The following is a 23,084-nucleotide window of genomic DNA, read 5'->3' as shown; positions in this document are numbered from 1 at the left end:
TCTAAAAGTTTGCAGAGAATTCATAACAGCATTAATTCTGATAAAAGAAACATCAAACTATTGTTAAACAATTATAAAACACAAAATAAAACTGTAAATATAATTTTTCCTAGGGTGCCTCAAGTAAACTGATTTAATGAGACAGAATTCTAACTCCAGCACTGAAAAATCAAGGTCGCATCCAGGGGTCTGTTTTAAATTTTGCTCACTTCATTCAAAAATAACCTTGGGGCAGAAGTAAAACCTACCTGAATTTCTTTCATAATATGTAATCTAAAGAATGAATACAAAATAGAGAACTTTTACCGCATGTAACTCAGTATTTTTAAAGATGTCTAACTCAACCCCTCCTGATTCAGAGGTAAATTCACTTTGAACAGCAAGAAAGCGCTTATAACATGAAAATTTTCCACTTTTGTACATTACATCCATAATAAGTCTTGAATGAAGTAAAACCTTACTGGGGAAAAAAAAAGAAAAATATGGAAAAAAATTTTGGTCCCAGTGGGGCTTGAACCTACGCCCCCTGAAAATTGCAGTCAAAGTATAATGTTTATGGTTGGAATTGAATACTCTTCAAAAAGGAGGTACTCTATTATGGGTCCAATACCTTAAATACCATACACGAATTTCCTGAGAACAACAAACTACCTTGTATTTTCCTTGTTAAACCAGAACTTTCAACAACAAATTGAAATGTACATGTACTTTCTAGTAACTCACTTTAACATTGATATATACAGCAACACTGTTACTTTTTGTCCCTAGACAGCGAACTTGTTCGTCCGGAACCGGTTCTCTAGCCAAAGTACCGTGCATAGGCTAGGGAACCGGAATCTTATTTCTATGCATAAAAGTGGTGAAATTCACTTTGTTTCTTTTTGTAAGTATCATGTACATGTTTTTATCTTAATGAGTTAATTAATGTTACTATTTCAGCAAACTATGCCCTTTTATTTATTTGTGTTTACTGTCTCTCCAGAAGTGTACTCGCCGCATACTGTTCGTCATACTGATAAAATAAACTAGTACCAATAAATGCGAAATCGACGCCGAAATAAACTTGAAATTTAAACTTAAAAGGCGTAAGATAATAAAAGAAACAATTTAAAAACAAATTAAATAATTTCTGTTAGTTAGTATTGATTACATATCTTTGAACATGAAATGCCGAGGTGTTACAATCAAGTATTTAAAGTGATCAAAGAATCTGTATGAAGTTCTAAGGGCAATTAAATTAATTTGTTCATCTATAAACATGTAATGAAGCAAATACAAACCAATATTATTTTATATTTAAATAATTTAAATACAGTACAAAGTTAAAGCAAAATTTAATAACATTTAAAAACTGCGAAGTAGTTTTCATACACTCATATACTAGTTTATATCATTCCAATATGGCAGACAATATATGGTATATATGCGGCGAATACACTTTTGGAGACAGTAAACGCAGAAAAAATGCAAGGGCATGGTAAAATTAATTAAGATAATATGCATGACATTTACCAAGAAACAAAGTGGATTTCGGCAGTATTATGCATAGAAATAAAATTCCGGTTCCCTAGCTTCTGCACGGTATTTTGCTTAGTGGACCGGTTCTGGATGAATAAGATTGCAGTCTAGGGAACCGATTCCAGTTCTCTAGCCACTGCCTTACTTTTTCCAGTTTTCAGTACTATAATGTATACCATGTAAAGATTGACTATCAGCTATAACATTAATTTTGACAAAATGTATGACCTTTTGGTATAACACAGTTTAATACAATACATTCAAATAATAAAAGTATTCATGTTTTCAATTTTGTATCATTGATTTTAAACATTTTGAAAAATTGCCATATGTGATACAATAATTCAATCATATGTCTGAAAATATATACATGTCAAAAATTACAATACATAGTAATGAATACAATCTTCTTCATCTTTTTATACAGTGCATCTTCTATTTTCCTGAAAGAGAAAAATGTTCTTCCGCACATCATCTGTGTCTATACTGAGACAGCGATTGGTGAATTAGGCTGGCTGTAATAAAAAGACAGTATTAATCATTAGATGGTCATTCCATTGTGACAAAAAATTACACACAATATTCAGTGGCTGCATGAAGATAGTGTAAATTTCTTTACATTTACTTTTTTATCATTGTAGAATGGTCTCCTGGCCCTACTACCACAGGAATTCCATAATAATATTGAATCCAATGGACCAAACTTCTCAACAGACTCAGTCTCTGAGTGGATTAACATCAAATCACTCAGAGAGCTAGAACTAAGCAAAGACCTCCAGTCATTTTTTTTGTAATTTTAATCCTAAAAAACAGAAGACTAGGATTATTTCAACTAATAATGACTAAAAAAGGATAAACTTTAAACACTGAAATACCTTGAGAATCCTAGCTCTGCATCCACAGAGCTAGAAAGGAGAGTTAACAGCAATTCAATTCAGGTTAATAGGTTTGGATATTTGGGCTGCATGTAGTCCTACATATAGGTCTTGCCAGGTCAGTTTTGCAAAGGCATCAACTTTTCTGCTGAAAAAAAAAACAACAAGAGGGTCATAATGGCCCTATATCATGTATATCGCTCACCTATTATCACTGCACCTAAGGCAGGCTTTCAAGTGCTATTTGGCAAAAAATTAGGGCTAAAATAAGGGCTATTTTTGCCAAAAATTAGGGCTGTTTTAGCAAAAAATAAGGGCTAAATTAGGACTTAATGCCCACGGGCAACATGTCGAGCCCGTCCTTTGACCATATTTTTAGTTGCTTTTCATCATCACATGGCCTAAAGCGTCGCCGGCCAGGTACATAGTGCGAGACGGTGCAGGTATGGGAGTAAGGCCTTTATCCATGCTGGGAAGAATGGTGTCTCCCTCTGAAAGGTTATGATATACAGGTATGATATGGTGGCCACTGGTGCATTATTAGGTCTAAATGTTGAGGTACTGGAGAGGCATTTCTCTTAATTTAGGGGTGTCAGGGGGCTCTCCCCCTTGAAATTTTTGAAAAACAGATATGAAATGGGGGGTGGGCTGATGCATCATTAGGTCTAAATGTTGAGGTACTGGAGAGGTACTTCTCTTAATTTAGGGGGGTCAGGTGGTTCTCCCCCTGGAAAATTTTGAAATACAGGTATGAAATGGTGGATGCTGGTGAATTTTTTGTTCTAAATTTAGAGGTATACATAGGAGGGAGTTAGCCTCCTAATTTAAGGGAGGTCAGGGGGCTGCCTCACACCTCTAGACAATTTTGAAATATAGGTATGAAATGCTGGATTGTATTGCATATTCTGGTCTAAATTTTGATGTGTGGGAGGAGTATCTCTGTAATTTTAGGGGACTCTCCATCTGGAAAAATTGGAAATACAGGTGTGAAATAGTGGTCTCTGGTGCATTTTTATCTAAATTTTGAGGTACTGGAGGGGTAGTCCCCTCATTTGAGGGGGGTCATGGGTTTTCCCCTGGAAATTTTTGAAATAAATAGTATGTAATGGTAGCCTCTGGTGCGTTCTTTTTGGCTAAATTTTGAGATATAGTTGGGTGCAAATTAGATGATTATAGGTTACTTCTCAGCTAACTTTAGGAGGGGGATTGAGGGAACAGAATCATCCTCTGTAAATGAATCTAAACTTCAATAAATTAATTGGTTTCTTATGATATTTATTATGCATGACTTTGTGCAAATAAAATTAAGTTCAGATAGAAGTTACAAAAAAAATAGGGATAATTTAAAAAATAAGGGTTTTTTTAGGAATTTGGCCCTTTCTGGGTATTTTTTTAGGAATTTTAGGGAGGCCTGAAAAAAATAGGATTCTTTAGGAATTTTAGGGCCACTTGAAAGCCTGCTAAGGAGAAGAAGGTAAAAATAGATGCCCACAGGCAACATGTCGAGCCCGCCAGCTGTCAAAAGGACTGGGAGTTGCACATGACACTCCCAGTCTCATTGAGGCAAACATTTATGCCAAATAAAAAAGAAATTGCAAAAAGTTACAATATAAATTATTTAAAGTAAAAAAAAAATTCTAAGTCCTCACAAAAATACTCACCAGTAGAGATAGGTCAAAATTCACCTGAAAATTGGATGTAACATCCATGTTGTACTACAGAAAAGTGGTCTTCATTTTTCCCTACGACCAGTAATAAAAAAGTTACCTCTAGGGGACTATCCCTCTATGCATCAAAAAGAAATGCTCCAGACAAAGTCATTCTTGTATCTGACTTTTGACCTCTAAGTGTGACCTTGACCTTAGACCTAGGGACCTGGTTCTTGCACATGACAATCCGTCTCATGGTGGTGAACATTTGTGCCAAGTTACATCAAAATCCCTTCATGCATGAAGAAGAAATGCTCTGGACAAAGTTGTCATTCTTGTATCCTTTGACCTCTTAAGTGTGACCTTGACCTTAGACCTAGGGACCTGGTTCTTGCGTATGACACTCCATCTCATGATGGTGAACAATTGTGCCAAGTTACATCAAAATCCCTCCATGCACGAAGAAAAAATGCTCCGGACAAAGTCATTTTTGAATTTGACATTTGACCTGTAAGTGTGACCTTGACCTTTGAGATAGGAACCTGTAGTTTGAGCATGACACTCTGTTTCACTGAGGTTAACATTCATGCCAAATATAAACAAGATTGCTCCATGCATGTCAAAGTTATGGTCCAGACAAACAATTCCGGACAGACGCATGGACGGAAGCACATACACCGAACCGCCATTTGGACAACTATGTCTTTGCATCCGCAAGCGGGCTCGACAAAAATCATAGTCAAGATCAATCAAAAGAATTATGATTGACCCCTAAGTGTGACCTTGACCTTGAAGGGAGCCATCCGAAACATGTGCTCTGTACATCGTTTCGATGAGATGAACATTTGTGTCAGGTTTCTTTGAAATCCTTTAAGGGGTTTAAGAGTTACAGAGCAGAAGGGAAAATGCTAAACAACAGACAGACAGACAGATGACATCGATGCGATAACATAATACGTCCCTTCAGGTGTATAAAAAGGAATCGAGATCTTATGGTGATACATGTTGTGTGCTAGTTTGGTTTATTCAAATCATAAATGAAGCCGCTATTGCGCAGACAAAGTCAAAATAGCTAATTCTGGCCCTTTCAGGGGCCATAACTCTGGAACCCAGTATGGGATCTGGCCGCTTATGGTGATACAAATTGTGTGCAAGTTTGGTTAAATTCAAATCATAAATGAAGCTGCTATTGTGCAGACAAAGGCAAAATAGCTAATTCTGGCCCTTTCAGGGGCCATAACTCTGGAACCAAAAATGGAATCTGGCCAGTTCAAGAAAGGAACCAAGATCTTATAGTGATACAAGTTTTGTGCAAGTTTGGTTAAAATGAAATCTTAAATGAAGCTGCAGTTGTGCAGAAAAGGTCAAAATAGCTAATTCTGGCCCTTTCCAGGGCTATAAGTCTAGAATCCATAACGGAAGCTGGCCATTTCAAAAAAGGAGCCAAGATCTTATGGTGATACAAGTTGTGTGCAAGTTTGGTAAAAATCATATCATAAACAAAGCTGCTATTGTGCAGACAAGGTCAAAGTAGCTTATTTTGGAACCCATAATGGGATCTGGCCAGTCCAAGAAAGGAACCAAGATCTTATGGTGAAACAAATTGAGTGCAAATTTGGTTAAAATGAAATCATAAATGAAACCAGTATCGTGCAGACAAGAAAAACAGACGCAGGGTGATCATGAAAGCTCACCATGTCACTATGTGACAGGGGAGCTAACAAAAATACATTTAATACAATTATTATAATACAGCTGAAGACTTACTGGATTATCATTTTATATCATAAATATCACAGACACTTGGGGTCTGGAACCCCCAACCCCTCCAGCTCAAACTACTACACACCTGTGTATATTTTTATCATCATCATCGTATATCCAGACCTAAACTTATTTGAACTAATTTGAAAATACAGTCGAATACCGTTACCTCGATATTCAAGGGACTGTAAAAATTGCATCGACGTATCCAAAGTTCGACGTAACGATATCGACTGTCTGGGACTACTTTGTACTTGTATCGGACGTCTATATTGTCATTATATCCAATGCTTTTTTTTCAGAGGTCTTGAAAGGGGAAAGAAATAATATAAAACATAAATACAATTTTAACTTTAGGCCACACCAAACTGATTACCTGTTCGTCAGATTTCCCGCACCAATTTGACGGGAAATGAAAAAAAAATATTTTAATTTTTTTTTGACCACCCGCACCTGGCATATTTTTTGCGCTGGGTCGAAATCAGTAGGAATGGAAAACTAGAAATGTGTCCATGGGACACAGATGCCCCCACTACATGACATTAAAATGATAATTTTTTCCCAGGTCAGGGGCCAAAAATGACAATTTTTTCCCAGGTCAGGGGCCAGAACTCCTACAATACTGAATGAATCCGGATGCGAAACCCAGGTGCACAACTGCACATGCTGACCAACATTCCTGTAAACTTTGGTGACTCTAGGTCAAATACTTTTGGAGCTACGCACGACACAACATTAAAATGACCCATTTTTAACTAAGTCAGTGGCTATAACTCCTACACAACTGAATGAATCCGGACGCGAAACCCCAGGTGCACAACTGCATATGCTGACCAACATTCCTGTAAACTTTGGTGATTCTAGGTCAAATACTTTTGGAGCTATGCGCGACACAACATTAAAATGACCAATTTTTTACTAAGTCAGGGGCCATAACTCCTACATGACTGGATGAATCCGGACCTAAACCCCAGGTGCATAACTGCACATGCTGACCAACATTCCTGTAAACTTTGGTGACTCTATGACAAATACTTTTGGAGCTGTGCGCGACACAACATTAAAATGACCATTTTTTTACTAAGTCAGGGGCCGTAACTCCTACATGACTGGATGAATCCGGACGCGAAACCCCAGGTGCACAACTACACATGCTGACCAACATGCCTGTAAAGTTTTGTGACTCTAGGTCATATACTTTTGGAGCTAGGCGCGACACAACATTAAAATGACCAATTTTTACAAAGTCAGGGGCCATAACTTCTACATGACTGAATGAATCTGGACGCGAAACCCCAGGTGCACAACTACACATGCTGACCAACATTCTTGTAAAGTTTTGTGACTCTAGGTCATATACTTTTGGAGCTAGGCGCGACACAACATTAAAATGACCAATTTTTACAAAGTCAGGGCCCATAACTTCTACATGACTGAATGAATCCGGACGCGAAACCCCAGGTGCACAACTACACATGCTGACCAACATTCCTGTAAAGTTTTGTGACTCTACGTCAAATACTTTCAGAGCTACGCGCGACACAACATTAAAATGACCAATTTTTACAAAGTCAGGGGCCATAACTTCTACATGACTGAATGAATCCAGACGCGAAACCCCAGGTGCACAACTACACATGCTGACCAACATTCCTGTAAAGTTTTGTGACTCTAGGTCATATACTTTTGGAGCTAGGCGCGACACAACATTAAAATGACCAATTTTTACAAAGTCAGGGGCCATAACTTCTACATGACTGAATGAATCCGGACGCGAAACCCCAGGTGCACAACTACACATGCTGACCAACATTCCTGTAAAGTTTTGTGACTCTACGTCAAATACTTTCAGAGCTACGCGCGACACAACATTTTCGGAAGGACGGACGGACAAGAGCAAATCTATATGTCCCCCCCCAAAGTGGTGGGGGCATAAAAAAGGTGGAAGTTTAAACACACCTAGCTTGTAATTTTGGCCAGCATTTTTTAATTTTCTAGTTTACGGGAGCGCAGATCCTATTTTTTGACAAAACGAAATAAAAATGAAAGTCATTTTCAGTACTTTTATTTTCATTTTACCCGCAGACCGTCCATAGTGGTTTTGTTTCATCAAAGTGAGCAGACGCATGAAAAATGGCAGCCTGCATGAATGAAATTGTGTAAAATTAAATTAGAAAAAAATATACTAGTTAACAGACAATAATCTTTGGAAGATGTTGAAAAGTCTGGCGTATCACATGTACGAGATTTGTTGTCTGTGTATTATAATTGGACAACGATCAAATTCATGTGGGACTGCCAGAAAAATACCACAATTAATAAAAAGGAAAGACACCAAAGAAATGGCGAAATGGAAGAGCAAAAGTGAGTATCAGCTTGTAAAAACACTTTTTTCTTTGAAGTATTGAGGGTCTTTTCCTTTGAAGTATTGGGGGTCAGAGAAGAAAAAATAAGTTATATCACAATTGTTAGTAATTATGTTAAACAAACTGCATTTTCAATGTATAATGATTGATGTCCCCTGCAAATGCAAACACGTGATAAAAAATTCAAACTAGTCCAAATAATTTGACGGTCAAATAAATGATTGTTTTATATTTCTGTCAGGCAACCTAACCGAGTGGCGATATTGCGCATATGAAAAGCTTATCTCAGTATTCCGAGGATCAAGTCAAATTAGTTTGAATAAAGTTCTAACCAGGTACCCTAACTAAGATAATTATCAAACATGAAACTCCTGGCAATATTCTCATGTCCACTTAAGTATACTAATAAAGAAGACCCATTGAAAGTATGTATGGGACAAACATTCAGCCACTAACTGCCACATATGCCTTTTACACTGAGGAACACAATAAAATATCCAGTAATAAATGTATTTTCGGACTTCTAACTTATTACGTCCAAGTCCCATTTCAGTAAAGTGTCTTTTCTCCGAAACTGTTGTTTGAACATCAACCGAAAAGGTTATTTTGTACACTTTTTTGCTGAACCAAAATTAAGACTGTTTCGGCTTGTCATACAATATAGATGGAAATACACTTTATTTGGTGTTAAACATGACACAAGCGATAATTACTTTTTTTTATTTCATCGCTCTTCGCTCGCATCAATAAATGGTGATTTGAAAAAAAAAATTTTTTTTTTTTTTCGCTCGCTCGCTCCAAATATTTTGGAAAAAAATCCAAAGAACAAGACATCAATTTGATGTGGCCTTATTTACAAATAAAACATTTAATTAAATACATACAACTTTTAATTTTTCAAAATATACATTTAAACATTAGCATTTTATTCCTTCCCTAAACAAGTCTGAATGCAGCGATAATGTTCCTAGTTGAGTAAGTAGTTATTTTGACTGTGTTTAAATAATGAAACTTTGCCAGTTAAATATTGTTACTCAGTCCTAAATGGCAGATTTTACTCCGTCAAACAGAAAATATTTCATCCAAATTAGTTGTTATATTTGAAAACAGCTTTCCTGCTTGCACGGTGTTTTATAAATAATAACACTAATTATTGAGAATTAAATGCAAACTTCCTGACATTTAAATTGGATTAAAGATTCAATAACAAACAAAGCATACATACAAACTAACTTGAATATGATTAATACATCTCCGAACAACAATAGGTTGATTTTCACACCTTACAAATAACATAGATATTTTTTTGACAAGCTGTGATATCGACGCATCCAGGTGTAAAAACAGTACTGTACAGGTAAGTTGACGGGACTGAAAAATCTCATCGAGCTAAACAAAATATCGAGCTAATCATATCGAGGTAATGATAAATAATTACATTAAGATAAATAGGGGAAAATCGGGACCGACTGAAACACATCGTGCTAACCGGAGTATCGAGCTAACCGATATCGAGGTAACGATAATCAACTGTATAATAATCTCTCACTAGCTTAACAAGAGGGCCAAAATGGCCCTAGGTCGCTCACCTAAGAAACACTCCATAACAGTGTAAAACATGTTTGACCTAGTGATTTCAAGGAAACAAATATTCTGACCAACTTCCATTAAGATTGGACCAAAAAATTGGTCTCTTGCGATAAAACAAGCATTTTCTTAGATATGACCTAGTTTTTGACCCTAGATGACCCATGTTCAAACTTGACCTAGATTTTATCAAGGCAATCATTCTGACCAAAATTCATGAAGATCAACTGAAAAATACAGCCTCTATCACATACAGAAGTTTTTTCTTTGATTTGACCAAGTGACCTAGTTTTTGACCTCAGATGACCCATATTCAAATTCGACCTAGATTTCATTAAGGCAATCAACCTGACCAAATTTCATAAAAATCAATTGAAAAAAACAATCTCTATCGCATACACAAGATTTTTCTTTAATTTGACCTAGTGACCTAGTTTTTGACCTCAGATAACCCATATTCAAAATCGACCTAGATTTCATCAAGACAATCATTCTGACCAAATTTCATACAGATCAATTGAAAAATACATCCTCTATTGCATACACAATGTTTTTCTTCGATTTGACTTAGTGACCTAGTTTTTGATCCGAGATGACCCATTTTCGAACACGGCCTAGATTTTATCAAGGTTATCATTCTGGCTAAATTTCATGAAGATCAGTTGAAAAATACAGCCTCTACTGCATACACAAGGTTTTTCTTTGATTTGACCTAGTGACCTAGTTTTTGACCCCAGATGACCTATTTTCGAAATTGGTCTAAATTTCATCAAGGTAATCATTCTGACCAAAATTCATGAAGATCAATTGAAAAATACAGCCTCTATCGCATACACAAGGTTTTTACGTGATATGACCTAGTGACCTAGTTTTTGACCCCAGATGACCCATTTTCGAACTCGGCCTAGATTTCATCAAGGTTATCATTCTGACCAAAATTCATGAAGATCAATTGAAAAATACCGCCTCTATCGCATACACAAGGTTTTTCTTTGATTTGACATAGTGACCTAGTTTTTTGACCCGAGATGACCCATTTTCGAACTCAGCCTAGATTTCATCAAGGTTATCATTCTGACCAATATTCATGAAGAAGAATTGAAAAATACAGCCTCTATCACATACACAAGGTTTTTCTTTGATTTGACCTAGTGACCTAGTTTTTGACCCGAGATGACCCATTTTCGAACTCGGCTTAGATTTCATCAAGGTTATCATTCTGACCAATATTCATGAAGATTAATTGAAAAATACCACCTCTATCGCATACACAAGGTTTTTCTTTGATTTGACCTAGTGACCTAGTTTTTGACCCGAGATGACCCATTTTCAAACTCGGCCTAGATTTCATCAAAGTTATCATTCTGACCAATATTCATGAAGATTAAATGAAAAATACAGCCTCTATCGCATACACAAGGTTTTTCTTTGATTTGACCTAGTGACCTAGTTTTTGACCCGAGATTACCCATTTTCGAACTCGGCCTAGATTTCATCAAGGTTATCATTCTGACCAATATTCATGAAGATTAATTGAAAAATACAGCCTCTATCGCATACACAAGCTAAATGTTGACAGACGACGGACGACAGACGACGGACGCCGGACGCCGGACATCGAGCGATCAGAAAAACTCACCTGAGCATTGCTCAGGTGAGCTAAAAATACACAAGATATAAATGTTTCCCAGAAATATCTCGCACACCTACGTTGAAAAATCATCTCATGTTTACTATTTTAACAACTTTCCCCAAGAATTTTGGTGTTCTTTCGTACAATAAATATTTTTCTTCAAGATGATGTTCATGATAATACTTCATTTTCACTGCTGTCAACAAAATACACGAGAAATATTACAATTGTGAAAAATTCTGCTCCATTTACAAAATCTTCTGACTAAGCTGTGGCTTCCGGCTTAGTACGATAAACCCACATCATATGACACAAGGTGCATTACTCTGGCACCAATTTCATAATAATTAGTGCCAGAGTTATGCACCTTGTGTCATATGATGTAGGTGATGATGTTGAACAAATACTTTAAAGTATGAATCAAATCCATTCAGCAATAACAGAGATAGAGTAAAAGTGCATCAAACTTTAATCTGAAATTCTAAGTAAAAAGGGGGAATAATTCATGAAAATTTGTTCCAGAGTTATGAACCTTGTGTCATATGATGTGGGTGATGATGTTGAACAATTACTTTAAGTATGAATCAAATCCATTCAGTAATAACAGAGATAGAGTGAAAGTTCAGCACAACTTTAACCTGAAATTCTTAGGAAAAAGGGGGCATAATTCATGAAAAATTGGTACCAGAGTTATGCACCTTGTGTCCTATGATTATTATTATTTATTATTATACCAGATTTGTTGAGCGCCCTTTTCATATGTAATATACGTTCAAAGGCGCTTTACAATTAAACATGTGACACATCGCAGATATGTACGAAAATAACAAAACGTGACATATGCAATCACAAAACTGAAACTGAACAATTTGATTAAACGCCTTTTTTATAAATGATATTTTCAATGGCGTTGTACATAATAATAAAAAATAACAACAATATCATAAATGAACAATGATAATATTTACAGCCTTATTGTAACAAACAGCCATGACCGCACCCCCCACCCCTGAGGTCGTTTTACCCCTATTGCCAATACCAGTGCTTTAAACATCTGGTACACATATGATGTGGGTGATGACATTAAACAATTATTTTAAGTTTGAATCAAATCCTTTCAGTAATGACAGAGATAGAGTGAAAATGCATCAAAATTTTAACCATCAATTTTAAGTAAAAAGGGGGAATAATTCATGATAAATTTGTGCCCGAGTTATGCAGCTTGTGTCATATAATGTAGGTGATGATGTTGAACAACTATTTCAAGTTTGAATCAAATCCAATCAGTAATAACAGAGATAAAGTGAAAGTGCATCAAACCTTTAACCTCAAAATCTGAGTGAAAATCATGAAATATTGATGCAAGAGTTATGGTCCTATGTCAGATGATGTGGGTGACGATGAGGAATAACTATTTAAAGTTTGAAAGTTTGAATCAAATCCATTAAGTAATTACAGAGATTTGATGAAAAAAAGAGAAAGTGTAAAAAAACTTTGACCAAGGTGGGGACGCTGAAAGACGCCAACACCAGGTCAAGTGGGATAGCTCTCTTTATACTTCGTATTATAGTTGAGCTAAAAACTTAAGCATAAGTTACTTACGTGTATGTGTTTTTGTGTTTGTTTTGGGTTTAACGCAGTTTTTCAACAGTTTTTCAGTTATGTAACGCTGGGCAGTTAGCCTAACTGGATTCTATAACAGTACAAACCTGTTCTCTGAAAGAAAATTGCCTAATTTCCCCACATAATTAGGAGGTGAAGTAAGAATGACTTCAGACACAATGTCTTTTATCAAATTGTCATGGAGAACATACTAAAAGCCAGGGGATCAAACTTATAACCTCACTATAAGAAGATCTGCACTCTTCCTATTGAGCTAAGTGGGCAGCCATAACTTATTAAAAACAAAAGGGAGTCATGTTACCTGAGTACCGCATGTCAAATTATCACAGTGAACAAGTGTGCAAAGTATTATCACTTCCCAAAAGTGATATCAGCTTACATATAAAATCTTAACTAAATCAAAGATATGGACACAGAAGCTGTCACATAAATTGATGGACAAGTTAGTGAAACAGCTCTATTGCCAAGCTAAAAACTAGTTTACTAACATATCAAATTAGCAAGGGAATTTTAGTGTTCTTTTTCAAAACTGAGTTAGCTCCCTTCAATTGTAAAATGGGTTTTATATAAAATTTTACTTGTTTTTTTTTTTATTTACTTTTTTCTTAGTGCAGCTGCATTAGTGAAAAATGATTCTAAATACAAAATTGAATGATCTACTTACCCATTACATATTTTCCAAAAATGCCATACACTGCAGGTCTTTTTTGTTTGATAATGTGGACCATATTGAAAACTGATTAAACACCAAATATGTTATCCATGTAAAATAAAGTCGTTATTATTATTATTAATATAGAACGAAATAAAAACTGACAAGGAATAATACCTTTTGCTTTGGTGTTCGCAGCTCAAACCTTTTGCTTCATGGAAATATGTACATGTACTGTTAACTTCTAACCCTCTGAAATACAAGAACAGAGGAGTAAATCTATAACTGGATAATAATAATCTTTATTATATACCTATATAAATTCTGTAAAAAAATCGGCTTGTATTTCACAATTAAATATGAACAGACAGACAAAAATTCCGTATTGTACCTTTTAAATTCAGTATTGTACCTTCCGTATTGTATGCTGCCGGACTATTTTCATTAATACGCATGACCCGACACATTTCTATAAATAGCACACATAAAAATTAAGCAAAGAAGTATAAATATTTTTATAGCTCTTAATATCGATAAACATTGAAGATTTCGTTCAAGAACAAAACAAGAATCAGAATGGTAAAAGTATATAATAAAAGGGTCATTATAACAGTAGCTAGGTCTGGGACTTTGTATTCGGCTCTCGTGGATTTTGCAAGGTGGGATCACACTCGGCGCTTGCGTGCCTCGTGAGATCAGATCTAGCAAAATCCACTCAAGCCGAATACTGCATCCCAGATCAAGCTACTGTTAAAATAACCCTATTATATTTAAATCCAGATTTAGCAATAGACAAGAACAAAATACAATTTGTTGCTGGGGAACTAAGTTACAACCATTGTTTGCAGTCACATTATATTCTCAGGATTTACAGCAACATGTTGTAACAGCTAAACAGTATGCTAGACTTTCCAAAAATACTTGGTTTTAGAACTGCCAAAAACACTTTGTAAACACTGTAATACAGTTTCAAAATTAACTAATATAGCTGCATAATTACAAATACGTCATATATAATATAGTGATGTCACTTTTAATTAGTTTGGAACACCAGATAGGAAAATTACACTGCAGTGAAAAGTATTTCTGAAACACTGTATATTTCTCTGAAAAATTCATATTCTGATTAATAAAGTCATGAAAAAATCAACCTACCTAAGTTTCTGGTATTTGTCTCCTTCAGAGTTCCATATAAACTTTACCCTTTCACAACAAAGTATCGGATCAGATTTTCATCCCTCTGAAAATAAGACAGAAGTATATTTTTTGTAACAAAATATTGATTTTTAAGCGTTCACTTGAATAATTTCTATGCAAAAAACAGTTTATTAGAAAGTCTGATCATTCATCAATCCAAATCTATGCAACAGTAAAAAGTGGCTAAGTATTTTTTCTTTAGTTTTACTTCATTTTGAATGTTTCTAAGTTTCTAACATTTAATGAAAATGACAGAAATTTGATGACATGTTGGATGTACTGGAAACACAAGGCAAAGACAGCTAACAGAAGCTCCCAATCGAGACTTTAGATATTCACCTCTGTTAAGATTTTTTAGTTCTACAATGCTAATGGTCTATTTGAAAATGACCGTAAATGGTCTAATATAATGTATTTGAAAAAGACCCAGATTCACCATAATCGTAACAGTGTTAAATACGTTTTTAAGTCAATCAGTGTTTGTACGTAGCTTTAAAAGTAAAGACAACAAGAGCTGTCTGTAAGACAGCCAATGCTCAACTATTCCAATTGTTGTCCCAGAATCAGGAAAATGTTACCCCAAAGTTAAAATATCTATAGAGTTTCAGTCCAATATCTGCATTAGTTTTAGAGATAGTAACTGCATGCAAAACTTAACTAGAAGTTTTATGTTCAAAAGGGGACATAATTTGACCAAAATGTATGTCAGAGTTATGGGACTTGATGCAATCAATTAGTTTTATAACCCTGAAGGCACATGTGAAGTTTCAATTAAATATCTGCATTTGTTCTGCAGATAGTAACTTGCACTCAAAACTTTAATAAAATTTTTCTAAGTCTAAAAAAGGGCATAATTTGCCCAAAATACATGTCAAGGTTATGGGACTTGATCCAGTGAGATTGGTAATTGATCTAGAAAAATAAAAAATAAGTTTCAAATCTATATGCCTTTAAGTAAGTATGTACTTGCATGTAAAACTTTAAACCAGGATTTTCTAAGTCCAAACGGGGCATAATTTGGCCAAAATGCAGGACAGAGTTATGAGATTTGTTGCTATCAGCTAGTTCTATAACCCTGAAGACACATTTGAAGTCTAAATTCAATATCTGCATTAGTTTCGGAGATGGAAACTTGCATGTAAAACATTAACAAGGATTTTCCAAGTCCAAAAGTGTGCATTTTTTGGCCCAAAATACATGTCAGAGTTGTGGGACTTGATCCAGTGAGGTTAGTAATTGATCTAGAAAAATAAAAAATAAGTTTCAAATCTATATGCCTTTAAGTTACTAGCTGTATGTACTTGAATGCAAAACTTTAACCAGGATTTTCTAAGACCAAAAGGGGCATTATTTGGCCAAAATGCAAGTCAGAGTTATGGGACTGGATGCAATCAACTAGTTTTATGACCCTGAAGACACATGTGAAGTTTCAATTCAATATCTGCATTAGTTTTGGAGATAGTAACTTGCATGTAAAACTTTAACCAGGATTTTCTAAGTCCAAAAGGAAAGAGGGCAATATTTGCCCAAAATACATGACAGAGTTATGGGACTTGATCCAGTGCGGTTGATAATTGATCCAGAAAAAGAAAATTCAAATCTATATGACTTTTAATAATGCACGCAAAACTTTTAACCAGGATTTTCTAAAAACATAAAAAGCTACCATCATTCAATTTTTGGGTTTGTTTACCTTGTCAAAAATAACTATGAGAACTGATCTCCCAGGACGGCAAAGACCGACCCTACTGGCTTATCAACTAACTTTTCTTACAAAATGTGTCTTATATTTACACCAAGATATATTATAAGTCACTGATGTATGTCAGTTTATTGTAAACTTGACCTTCATGGCACAACACTGGGTTATAAACATGAAAGTCACCTTGATATGGTCAAAATTTGTTCCAAGTTGTTTGAGAATTGGCCTTTGTCTTAGGAAGTTACATATTGGACAAAAATATGGAGTCTGACAGAATGCTGGATGGATGGAAAAGTGCCTGTGATCCAAATAATCTGTCTAGGAATTAGTAGGGAACCAACAAAACTGTAGCAGACTCACAAAGAACAAATTACAATCACTTTTCTATCATATTTCCTTCAAACTGTAACAACTCTCACCTGAACTGCAGTTTTTTAGCCGCCTTCTCTCTTCTGTGTCTGTACTAACACCACTACAACCTGAAAATACAATTTATAAAACCCCCACTTTCTTCATGTTAGGTTATAGTAGCAACATAATTTATCAAATGTTTTGAAAAAGTATTTACAGGATATTTGGTTGTTTCAGTGTAAGTTCAAAATATCTTTCATCAAGAGAACATCAGATACAACAGTTTTACAAGCAGTCACAAGCAAAAACTTAAGTTCTGATGTCCAAGAGTTAAAGATATTTTGATTCAACACGTGAAACAAACAAATTTCCTTTCGTTTCATTTTATTTTTATTTTCCCAAGAGTAGTATAGTATAATATTAAAAATATATTTTATATTAATTTTGTCACCTAGAATGGTCCATCTGACACAGACAAGTATATATGATAAAAATCAGCAGTCATTCTATGAAGTCAAACGTCTTTCATTCAAGGAAACCATCAAGGTGGATTTAATTTATTTATAGGTGACTGGACATGCAAGTATGTCCAAAATAGGCACCTATAAAGCCAGACTGTTATCCTGTGACCTAAACTCGTACTGGAATTTAGATTTTCTGTTCACTAGCTAAAAACCTATTAGCAAAATATCAAGTCCACTTATCATATTTTTGTATAACATCCTCACCAAGATTCCAGTTTACCATATCTCATTAGCTTTATGCTTATGTCTGTTCTGTATCTTCATTGTTCTTTCCACCCAAGCTATAATGTATAAGAACTACATGAGCCAGCCTATAACACATTCAAAGTTCATTTTATTGATTTATTTTGTTGGGTTTTAACATTGCACCGACAAAATTACAGATCATATGCGGACTTTACAGCTTTGATGGTGGATGAAAATCCTCTGTGCATTATTTCTTCAAGAACGGGCACCTGGGTAGAACCACAGACTTCCCGCAATCCAGCTGGATGGCTTCCTCACATGAATTCAATGTGAGGCTCGAACCAACATTGATTTGACGCAAGTGATCTGAAGTCAGCAACCTTAACCACTCAGCCCCCTACATTCAAAGTTCAGAATAATATCTAGAATATTCAGGGGTGTTTAATCAGAGTATTGATGCTTTATTTGGCTATTACTGAAAGGACTATTGTGAGACTTGACACTTCAGCACTTACTGACCCTTAAATTCCATTTGTGTTATAAATATAACCTTTAGCCTGCTGGCGGCAAGTGAATCTGCCTTTGCAACCAGTGCAGTGCAGTATATTTGCATACTTTGACAAAAGCTCTGAAGGTTTCACATCAGTTTGATCCAAAACCACCTTCTTGCTTGGCATTTCAGCAGCAGAATGTTTCCATTCAGCATAATGCAGGAAGGAGAGGTGGCCAAGTTTTTTGGCAGTGCAGTCATACATTAGATTGCCTGATTAGGTGCTGGAGATCTAACAAAAATGCTTTACAAATTACCTGATATTAGAGCTTCAACCATTGAATGCTTGGCTGGACACACACTTTCTGTCTTGTGAGGTATCTGGTCTGTTCTGGTGAAGGTACAGGTTGCCAGTGGTACAGGTCTGATGTTCTATGTTCATCAATATTGATGTATCTGTAAATGGATGCTAATGAGAAGTCTATAATGGAAATTCTATATATATATAACAATATAAAATATGTCCTGTCTGCATTTAAAGACATGCATCCACTACATTCCATTACAAGTTCTGCAGATTATTAACACTGTTTCGAAAATATTGATCTCTGTATAGTACTTTTTCCATAATTTAAGAAAGTTATTTTGTAAACATAAAATTATACAGTAAAAAAATTCTACCTCAGGGATCGGCTTAACTCTGTTGAGCACTTGCCCATAGGATAATTTTTGGGGATCTTTCAAACATTTCAAATATTTCACTTGTATGATGGGCAACTGAGTATAATTTTTGCTTGCCCACATTTTACTATTACCTGCCCCTGGTAATAAGGTAGTTCTCAAGTTTTTTATCAGCAACAGTTTTCCATGTTCAGGCCCCTGTGAACTTGACCTTTGATCTACTACCCTAAAAATATTACAGGCCCTATCACCCTATGAAGTTTTAAGGTTCTGGGTCAAACAGTTTTCCAGTTATTGAAAAAAAAATTTAACTGTGACAGAGAGATGGCCCGTTATATTTTTTTTTTATAATTTTTTTTTCAATCTTCATACATTTACAAAATATGATGACTTGGACAAATGTTTTTAACAATAGATATAAAACATGTATTTTATGGTCATCTAAATAAACAAACATTTGTAGTATTAGATGTCAAAAGAAGACTTTTTCTATATATATATATTTAGATGAAAAAATTAAAGAACCAAAAATGTAAGAGAGAAAAAAAAGTTAAAAAGAATAGATGTATGGGATGTTTAGATCGTCTCCAAACTCATATAATTGTCTAAAAATTGTAATGGTTATTTATGCTACAATCATGTAAAAATTCATTTGTAAGCACACTTTCTAGAAAGTATCATTTTTTTATACAGATGAAGAATAAAATATGTAAGATATTTTTTTTTATTATTATTATTATAGCCAACAGCATCTACATTCATACCTCAAAACCAGACCATCTGATATTATGTTGGTTTATTTTGTCATTTGATAATGCAATTTCTTTTTCAAGTTTTATCCTGATTTTAAGATATGATATGAAACTGTCAAAACTGAGTGTTTGTTTTCTATTTTTGATTTGAAAAATGTAAGATTTCATTAGAAATATTATAAAGTTTATCACATTTTTTCGTTTTACGTTCCTTTCAGCGATACCAAAACGGACTACCTCTAAGCTAAATTGTATTTTGAGATTTTTCTTGTCAAGGTAAATATGTAGTTTGTTCCATAGTTGTTGTACACAGTTACACTCCCAAAACATATGTTCTAAAGTTTCAACATGCATATTGCAGAAATAACATAAATTTGATTCTGTTAATTTGTATTTAAATAATGATTTGTTTGTTGGGAGAATTCTCATCAGATGTTTGTATTGAAAATTTCGTATTTTTGTATCTATTGTTGCTTTCTGTGGTTGCATGTATGTGTTTGACCCCTGTTATATTAACCTTTGATTGAGCGACCCCAAAAACAATAGAGGTCATTTTAACTCGTATCACCCTATAAAGTTTGAAGGTTCTAGGTCAAATGGTTCTCAGTTAGTTACTGACAGGAATGGATTTCCATATTCTAGCTGCTGTGACCTTGACCTTTAATAGAGTGACCCCAAACAGTGCTCCAGATAAGATGCGTATTAGCGTAAATTACGCTTTTAAATAATGCATATACGCATGTCTGATAATTTTTAAAGCGTATAAAAATGTATATGAAATTGATATAGAAACACACTATGACTTTTTTACTAGCGTAAACAAAACCTGAATCGTCTGGATGCTATCTGTAACAGAGCACGATAGGCATTAATTCTCCCACATTGACCATACACATGCATTGAATGGTACTCAATAAACCTAGGTTAAACTGTGCTGCACCATGAGAAAACCAGCACATTGCATTTGCGGCCAGCTTGAATCCAGACCAGTGCGTGGATATGTAGGCTGATCTGGATCCATGCTGGTCGCAAATGCACTATGTTGGTTTTCTCATGGTGTAAAAAGTTATCACGCTGTCCCGAAACGTGTTATTATCTGGACTAGGATCCATAGCCCTAGACACTTCAATAGCTCTAACCTTTCTTTGTGGATATGTTGAAAGTAACATAGCTTCAACAGCATGTAGCCGAGATCAGTCGGAAACAGCTTTACCTTCCGACACAGAGATGTTTGGTGGTTTTTAATAGGACAAAATCACTACATGAATTTGAACAAACAATCTGCGATCTTTTATCTTTATTTGACCTGAGTTTGACTCTAAAGCAGATATTGAAATTTCAGAAAAGTTACATTTAGACATTCATCGTGCGTAGAAGCAAACTCCAATGCAGTGATCTCCCTTGCCACTTTGGTTATTGATCACTGCCAACACATTGTTTTTATCTAAAATTCAGCTAACTGGACTTCTTTTGATTTTGTAATTTTTTAGTTAATTTTTCCCAATGTTTTCGAAGTTTACACTTCTTTTAGCACAGGTGAATGTTCCATGATAAAAGAATAATGATTCTGAATAAAAATGGGTAATTATTTACATGATTGCTATTCACGCCATTCACTATAATTATGCTGTCACTGACCACAAGCCGAAACAGATGGAGGCTTTTCAATATTTTCCTGCTGGCCAAGATATGTAATTGTCAGAAGTTTGGTAGATTTCTGTACTATCCATCAACATACAGGGCTTTTTTCTGCTATAAATCTACCTCCTGTAAAAGGAGGTAATCCCAATGCAAAAAAAGTATGTTTTTTTCCCAAAGTTGAATTTAAAATTCCCAAATGATTATACCTTTTAGGGTTTTTGCTGTTTTAAGATAGTTTTGCTGATTTGTATGTATATTTAGGTAAATTATCATATTGTTTAACAATTACTGAAATGCAATTCATCAATATTTCACACAAAAACACATTTATGTAGATTTTGGTAATTTGCAAAAAGTCCCAATTAAGACAATTTCTGAGAGCATTTTCCCAATTCCACCGGTGTCGGTGGCATTCCCAAATTGATGAAAAAAAGGCCCGACATATAAGTTTATTTTAAAACCGATCATCACGTGATGAACAATGGTCACATGAATACATTCTTGTATCTATATACATACATGTACATTCATTTTATAAATTTATATTGGCTATACACTGATAACATCAAAATATTACTATTGTAACATCATTTTATGTGTAACACCATGGGTCACTAGTATTTGATCTACTTCATACTATAATCGTAAAACCAAAAATCTGCACATACAAAGTGTATCCCTACGTAACCAGGATACAAAAAACCGTAGGGTGTGGAAAGTGTTGTGTTTATGGGCCATATATGCTTCGAATTGTTGAGGTGGAAGTTTGGCAGTTTTGAGATGTTTTCTTGCTATACCTTTTATGTGCGTCTTGCGACCCAGATTGACTCCAGCTATAATTGTATCGCTATTTTACGCATACTTCTCGTTGTCAACCCGAATCGTCGGTGTGGTTAGTAAGTATGGATTGTATTTTATTCATTTCAATCGCTTTCAACTTTCAATATAGCATGTTTATCATAGAAATCAAGCTACAAAATATACGCGCGGAACCTCAACACATTTGTTTATCCGGACGTGACGTCATACCTGCTTTCACGTGCGGCAAACAGCATGCAAATTTTATTTGAGCTGCGCCATGTGAAAACCAACAGAGTAATTTGCGATAGCATGAATCCAGTCCAGCCTGCGAGGATCCATGCTGTTCACTAGTTTCTCTTATTCCTATAGGCTTTGAAAGCGAACAACACGGGTCCTGACCAATTGCGCGGATCCATGCACAGGCTGGTCTTGATCCATGGCCGCAAGTTTACGCATTATGTTTGTTTTCACATGGCGCGACTCATTTAAAGTTGGAGAAAACATAAGTTACCGACATAATAGCTTTATTTACCAACATTCAAGTCACTGTACCGGACAGTTGCCATAGAATATGAACTCGCATGTGGAGGTGCGTTCTACCCATTTTTAGCTTACAAAATAGTGACAAGATACAAGAAATTTTATTTTGAATTGGTCTTTAAAATACATATAACATTAGATCTAGCAACATGACTGGCATAAACTTAGGATAATAATAATAACATATTATGGTGAGCTTTTGTGATCGCCCGTCGTCCGTCGCCGCCCTCAATTACACACGTGAACACGATGGAGACCACACTTTGCAATCAACTTAATCACAACTTGTATTGACATATTTGAAAACTGGCCAGATCCCACCATGGGTTCCAGACTTTAAATATGCCCTCTTAATGGCCAAAATTTGCTATCGGGCCTATTGAATTGGTTTTGTAGAATACAGAGACTTCATTTACGGTTTGATTCCATACAAACTTGCAAAATATCTTCAATTCTAACACGATCAGATTCATATTCCTATTAAACAAAGAAGGTAGAAAACAGTGAATTAATATATAAAACAAATCACTGTTCTGACATCACAATTAATAT

The 23,084-nt window shown here is 35.1% G+C and overlaps 1 long non-coding RNA gene across 1 annotated transcript; it reads right to left on the bottom strand.

Annotated features, from left to right (window-relative positions):
• Positions 1–1,629: 1,629 nt before the first annotated feature.
• Positions 1,630–22,198, bottom strand: LOC128550808 (uncharacterized). The gene is made up of 8 exons (XR_008368484.1): positions 21,989–22,198; positions 18,435–18,573; positions 17,646–17,722; positions 16,986–17,045; positions 14,823–14,907; positions 13,845–13,919; positions 2,394–2,541; positions 1,630–2,033 (listed from the first exon to the last, which is right to left on the bottom strand). It is a non-coding gene; the product is annotated as an uncharacterized LOC128550808 (long non-coding RNA).
• Between the last annotated feature and the right edge of the window lie 886 nt (positions 22,199–23,084).

Source organism: Mercenaria mercenaria, chromosome 18, assembly GCF_021730395.1.
Source record: "Mercenaria mercenaria strain notata chromosome 18, MADL_Memer_1, whole genome shotgun sequence".
Taxonomy (NCBI): Eukaryota; Metazoa; Mollusca; class Bivalvia; order Venerida; family Veneridae; genus Mercenaria; species Mercenaria mercenaria.
The sequence above is the reverse complement of the archived record's forward strand: the minus strand, read 5'-3'. Positions and strand labels throughout refer to the sequence as shown.